Here is a 7,255-nt window from a genome sequence, read left to right on the forward strand (position 1 = left end):
TTTCGTAAGAATATATATATATATATATTGTTAGCTTCTACACATTTTACTTATTTAATTTTTTTTAAGTGTTCAGTCAAAGTTGAGTAAAGCGCCAACTTCAGATCACACCACTTACCAATTTCGCAAGCGATACGTCTAAAAGCAAGAACCCACATTTTTCTACCACCCTAATTCAATTTGTATAGGCACACGTCAATCCTACATAGTGGGTCTCTTCCGTGCATCACTTTCCTTTGCTTCTCGCCTGCCGTGATCTATAAATGTCATACACGAAAACCATTATAATCTACTTGCCTGTTACCGTTCGTTGTCGGTGTTAATGCTTTCTAGGCAAGGCAGATATGAAAATAAATGATAATCGTCTAACGAAAACCAAGAAGTTACGCAGTCAATTCTGTTACAACTTGCTACACATGATGACCTGCTAATAACAGTCGCTTGGCCCCTCTATGATTTCCACCCCTATTTAAATACATAAATAAATATATATATATTTTTTTCCTCTTTAAAGTATTTCTCTTCCCTTACACGCTCCAATTACTTTATTAACTGTTACTATTTTAGTGATTATTACGACAATAAATCAAAGAAAAAAATGTGTGTGTGTGTGTGTGTGTATCTTGGGAATATACAAATTAAAATTTTCCGAATTTATATATAAATACACACGAAAGTCTTTTATAAAATTTATTATTATTTGTTTAATTTCGTTTCTACAAAATCCTTTTGCTGTCTTTTTTAATTTTTGTTTCTATATATCCCATTTCTTTCATCTTATTTTCTTCCCCCTCCTTTTTAAATGCATTTTTCAAAAATTCAATGCAACTTTCTGCAAGGTTTCTTTACAAAATTTTATCTTTTTCATCTCGAACAACAAAGAAAATGTATCTGCATTTTATTTATTTATAAAACTATTTTACAAATAATTCATTTAAAATCGAATTACTTCTATATTCGAACAACTTCTCACCTTTCTTTTCTTATTATTTTGTTATTTTATTTTACTTTATCTTATGTCAAAAAAATTCTTTTTTTTTAAAGTAGAAAATGCAGTTTGTTAGAATAAAGAAGAAGAAGATGAGGAAGAAAATACAGGAAAGAAAAACAAAAAAAAAAGGAAAGATCTATTGCATTTTTAAATGGTTTAGACTTAGTGAAATATTTACTTCTTGTTTATAAAACTTTCTGGTTAGATAAAAGTTAATGTTATTTATCTATAAATAAAATAAGATTATAAATATGTACTATATAAGTTTAGAATTTTTTATGTAAGAAATGTACTTAAACATATATACATATTTTATTTTTATTTTTTTATTTTTTCTCCCTTACTTCTAGATATCGACAAATATTCACGTAATTGTTGAAGTCAATATCACGAAAGTGATAAATAAAAAATGAAAGTAAGTATTTTTTTATGTTAGTAAAGATACATATTCCGTTTTTCCCCCCTTAGATAAAGGTAAAGTATTACTATAAATTGTTTAAGTTAATATCGCGAGCAGACAAACAGACAAGCTTTAAAAAAATAATAATAATAATACTCTTAAATGTCATTAAAAACTTTAATAAACAATTTAATTTAATTACTATTAGTTTAAAAATTTAACTAAAAGTTTGTTTTATAAAGTAAAAATTAAATAAGATTTATCGAGAAAATTTAAAAATTAAAAAGTTTACATCTTTTAATTTATATAATGTTATAATATAATTTTTTTTAAAAAAAAAAATAAGATATATCGAGACATCAATAACGTTACTGCTTCTTTGTAAAAAATATAAAAAAAATAAAATAAAAGTAAAAAAATAAAAATGTGTAAAGGAATTGACTGTGCTGTACCTACCCATTTTCCTGTTAAAGTCAAATTGACTGGAAAATCGTAGTTAGTGTATAGCAAACTCCTCTTACTTTTTTGTGAAATGTCGACATTATGTTATTATTTTGATATATATAACTAGAAAATGGTTATTCTCTACATCTTAAAATACCATTTCAACGCTTATTTCTTAGTAAAATAATTTTATCAACCTTATAAAATAAAGAAAAAAAGAAGAGAGAGAGAGAGAGAGAGAGAATGTTCACTTATTCCTATATTCGCTGTTGATAAAGCAGTTTATATGCAAAAATATTTTGGATTTATATAGAAAAAAAATCAATTTTTATCTTTAAAATATTCAAATTTTAATCTTATATAAATATATTTTATAAATTTAAAACTTAATCATTATACTTAAAAAGTACATTATGCATATATGTATTTTTTATATTTATAAAAAGCTATAAGTAAATTATATAATATAAAATATTTATATAAATGTAAACTTCCTTAATTAACATATTTATTTTTATTTTGGATAAAATTAAAATTTTCGTACTTATCAACAAACGTAGCGGCCGACGACTTTGATGATTATTAGTAAGATTAAACAACCCAACCTACTCTTAAATAAATAAAAAAAATATGTATAAAATATNATAAGATTTTTTTAAGAAGAAGAAGAGAAAACTTTTAATAAGTTTTTACATAGGAAAAAAATAACATAAAACATTTATTCAATTTGATTCAAATTTATTATAACTTGATTTTAAAGTCATAAACGTCAAATTGGATGTGAAGAGCTCTCTACTCTCTTCAATGGTGGCTTTTAAAGATGAAAGATTGCAACAGAAAATGACCCAAAATTCTCTCGAGACATGTTTGAGTATAGGGATTAGATAAAATTGTTCCTTAAATTCCCTTTGCTGGGTTAACAATCGCGATTACAAGGTGCAAAACCGTTGGGAACAACTCGGACACACTAATCGTTGTCAGACAATTCAGCCATATAGCTAATTACTAATACTTTATATTGACTGTAGGCTTTTACGATATTAAAATCCTTTTATTTTACAGATGAATGAGGGATTAGTGAAAAAGAATAGATAAGATAATGTTCCCTTATGACATTACAGACTTTTTAAATATTTAATTAAGCTTATTATAAGCTTCTTTGATTCCGATAAGAATGAAAATATCAGGCGCTAATGATGATATCAAAAACATAATTATTACTTTAATCATCATTAAAACATTACTGATACTTCTGTAATATTTTTAACAATTAAAAAAAATATCATTAAACATAATTGTATTTAAGTAATAATTGTTATTTACGATGTAATAAATTTAAAAAAAAATAATAATAATAATAACGATAAAGTTTAATTGGATAATTGCTTTTATAACTTAAATTATTGGCATTAAAANATTAGAAATAAATTTTTTAAAGTAAAAATGCTTGCGAAGTTGACTTTTTCATGAAAATATAATACGAGAGTGCTCTTAAATATAATTTCGAAAAAACATAGAACACGTAACTGATTATAAATTATACAGAATTTTAAAATACACAAAAGAAAAAAACACCGATTACAAAGGTAAAGATAGGTTAATAATTGAGATATTGTGAGCGCATAAGGTTGTTTTCTCACTTCTGCTAAAGCCTAGGTTAACATAGCCGAGAACATCAGGGAAATAAGTTCAATTGAGTAGACAATCAAACAAAGAATACTTTTTCCTTTTGTGGGTGAAACGACCTAATACACTGGCTGCCAGTAGTGAGCGTTGGTTGTAGTCGTGACGTGAGAGATAATCGCCTTTGGAATGTTGCACTCAAGGCCCAGTTCTATTCAGAAGGGACTCGTACACCGCCGTTGCAAATTGATAAAGTTATCTCCGTCGTGGCTACTTCCAGCTGCACGATGCAAGTTCCGAAAAGCTAGTACTTGCGACTAGTTGCGGTTCTTCGTCTATACATAACCCCTGTTACCTTAATAGCAAAGAGTGCTGCTCTATGACGCCATCAATTATGAAATAGTCGGCCTTTATCCATCTGGAGAACCCCACTCGGGGTCAAATTTAACAATTCATTAGTTTAACATTGTTGAAGTGACATCTCCTAGGAAGTAGTTAGACTCGCGTTAAGTCTTTTGATGTACTGATACATTAACAGCAGGGAAAAGGGGAAATTTATTCGTGAAGAGAGAAATAATGGCAAGTTAATTATATATTGATTCGAAGTTTACAAATCAATTTAAAGCCCGGTATGAGTGTTTTAAAAAATGAAGCTTTAATAGATAAAATTTCCCAAACTTTCATTATTTTTCCGTGAAGAAGATAACACACAGCAAAGGATTTTTAAGTAATCAATTGATACTAATTTATTGTTTAGAAGTAATAATCAGATACATACTTAAATCCAGATGTTATTACTTTTTCCATAACATCTGGAAAAAAGTATCAATTCCTTCATAATAATAAATAGTTAATAATTATATACACCATTAAAACTTATAGATTTGTATATTAATTTTCAACTTTTATGACAATTACGATCAATTCCGTTATATTTTCATTTAAATACAATCTTTAAAAATACTTTCTACATGATTTAGTAACCAACAAATTGTATTTTTTTAAATTTTTTTTACAAGACAGAGAAAAAAAAATTACTTTGTGATATTCGAGTTGGAGAAGGGAATGGAAACCTTTAATGCACTTTTATGCAAATTATTGTTACAACCCCCCTACGAAATGTTGTAATAAATTTTAAAATCACTTTTTATCTCTGCTCTTTACAAAATTATATAAGTTAAAGTGTCTTCTTACGTAAGCTAACTCTTTGATTGTTATTTTTATGGAGCCATTTTAAAAAATGAAAAGTTAATTTGACTTATATAGTAGCATTATTTTTATATAGTTTATACTAATCTTCCAAAAGATACTTTATATTATTAAGTAGTATTTTGAATAGTTAAAATAATAATCAAATTTAAAAACTGGAATTTATTATATATTTATTAAAATATCTCATTTAATTTACGTCAATTTTAAATGTATAAATATTCGGTGGGACCTTATATGAGCCTAGAAACTAGCGATATTTATTAATAGAAGTGCTCTTTTCCTTGGTAGAGAAATAAAGCATTCTTCATATATAAGTAAAACTAAAAGAATGTTTTATATAAAAGATTCTTCTATCATTCATATAAATTTCATGGCGTGTTTTACGCAAAGAGAGTACTTTAACCTTTTTTCTTATTGGTCTAATCTTTAATTTATAATCAAAGACTTTCCCCCCTTGCAGTAATTATTTACATATTGACCTCATACAAGACTAAGTGTAGCTTAGATTCATTGCTTCTTTATTAAATATAAAGATTCATTAATTATCACTTTTCCAGAGGCTGAATATTTATAATTTATATTATACGTAGTACCTTTACTTATCCTTTATTAAAGAACTTATTGATCTAAATATCAATCATTTACTTTATGATTATTTATTATATCAATGTCAAAAATTTTAACTTATTTATCAATTTATATTATTTGAGGGAATTTAAAAAAATTTTTTTAAAGATAATTATACACCTTTATAAATATTTAAAGATGATAAGACTATATCCACAGTGTATATATATATATATGATTTTCTTTGATAAAATCATTATAATTGTATTACTATTTATGTAATTTTAATTAAAAATTTTTTAAATTATTATTTCTAAAGTAGTTAAATATTTAATTATAAAAATATTCAATTTTATTCGCTACTTAGTCTGTAAATATTGATAATGTAGAGAATTATCATCCTCTATGGACCTATCTAAACAGATAGATCTATAGAGAACGATCACTTACACGGTATCATATATCAAACGATTTCGATATTTAAAATCAAATATAAGCTACAGATTGTTATTTATAAGTTAATATATTATTTTATACGAGTAACAATTTAAAAAAAGTTATTTTTTTCACTTCTTTATTTAATTCTATAAAAAATAATCTAACTCATTCCATAAAGGAATTCATTATTTCACCTTACTCTACGTTACATTCTTGTTTTAGTTATTATTTCAGAAAAGAATTTTATATACATATATATTACAGTAGCTTATCACTTACACTAATCCCACGGTGTATTCTCTTTTCAACAAATCTTGTCATTTCATATATTTGATATATCCAACATCCTCAACCTCCTTACCATCTCTTCTGCAATCTCATCTACTTGTTGACTTCTCCAATCTCGATTTCTTCCCTATTCTCTTTACTACCCCACTTCAATTCATCTTCATTTTCTTCTGTTTTCTCAAATACTATTACCTTTCTTTTTTCCCCTCTGTTTATTTTGTCGGTTGTTAACACTTTCTCAAAATACTTTTCCTTTTCCTGTCACTTTTAAGTCTAGCTTTATTATTATTATTATTATTATCGTATTCCTAAATAGACTCTTTCTACTTATTTCTTTCCCCTTTTTTATATCCCCACTTTGAATACTATTATTTTCTTCTACACTCTTATTTTCTGACTACTTTCTGCTGGATATAAATTTATATATTTTGATTTATTAAATGATTTATTATTATCCTCTCTCTTCATAAATTCTATATCGTAGTTTGGATTAAAATTGCACAATGTCATGCACTTTTCCCATTTGTTTCGTTGCTGTCGTCAACATTTGCACACATCTCTCTCCCTTTTTCATTTCGTTTCTTAATACATTCATTCATTTATATTCTTTACACTTCTAGAAACATAATATTGTATATATATTTTTAATCATATTTAACATCCACCTTTGGTTTAACATTGTACAGTACATCTATGAGATTTGGGATTTACATAGAAGTACTGTACAGTACGGTTTTTAGTAAAAACTTTTTACTACTATTTCTATATAGTCATACAGAATATAGAATAAAATACAATCATTAAATTTAATATTAATTTACAGAAAAGTCGCAAAATTTAATGACCTTTGTAACAACTTTCATATAATACAAAGTTTTTGTATATCAAATTGTACTCCTGTATAGAATTACAGGACCACAGAACTGTCTGAAACCAAGAACTCCAGTGCTTGGTTTCAGACAGTTCTGTAAAAATGACTAATGACTTGAGTAAAATTTAAATAACATAACCCATTCTGTTTATTCTCATTCCCTTGTGAATTTAAACGTGTCCTGATGATGCTAATTCTCGTTTACATGTTTCTTCTCCAATTAAAAAGCCATAATAGTCTAATCCACTCATTATTTCTTTGTAGTTTTTTTCTCCCTTAAAGTATTCTTTCGGGATTTTCATAACCTTCGATTTATTTAATTCATCCCTCAATAACAAGAGAAAAGTAAACAAGAGTTTCACTTACTTAAGAAGAAAGGAATTTAAAAATATTTATATAAATAATTAATTAATTATATATA

Source organism: Centruroides sculpturatus, unplaced genomic scaffold (genome assembly GCF_000671375.1).
Source record: "Centruroides sculpturatus isolate CEXI.00-Female unplaced genomic scaffold, Cexi_2.0 scaffold34, whole genome shotgun sequence".
NCBI classification, from domain to species: domain Eukaryota; kingdom Metazoa; phylum Arthropoda; class Arachnida; order Scorpiones; family Buthidae; genus Centruroides; species Centruroides sculpturatus.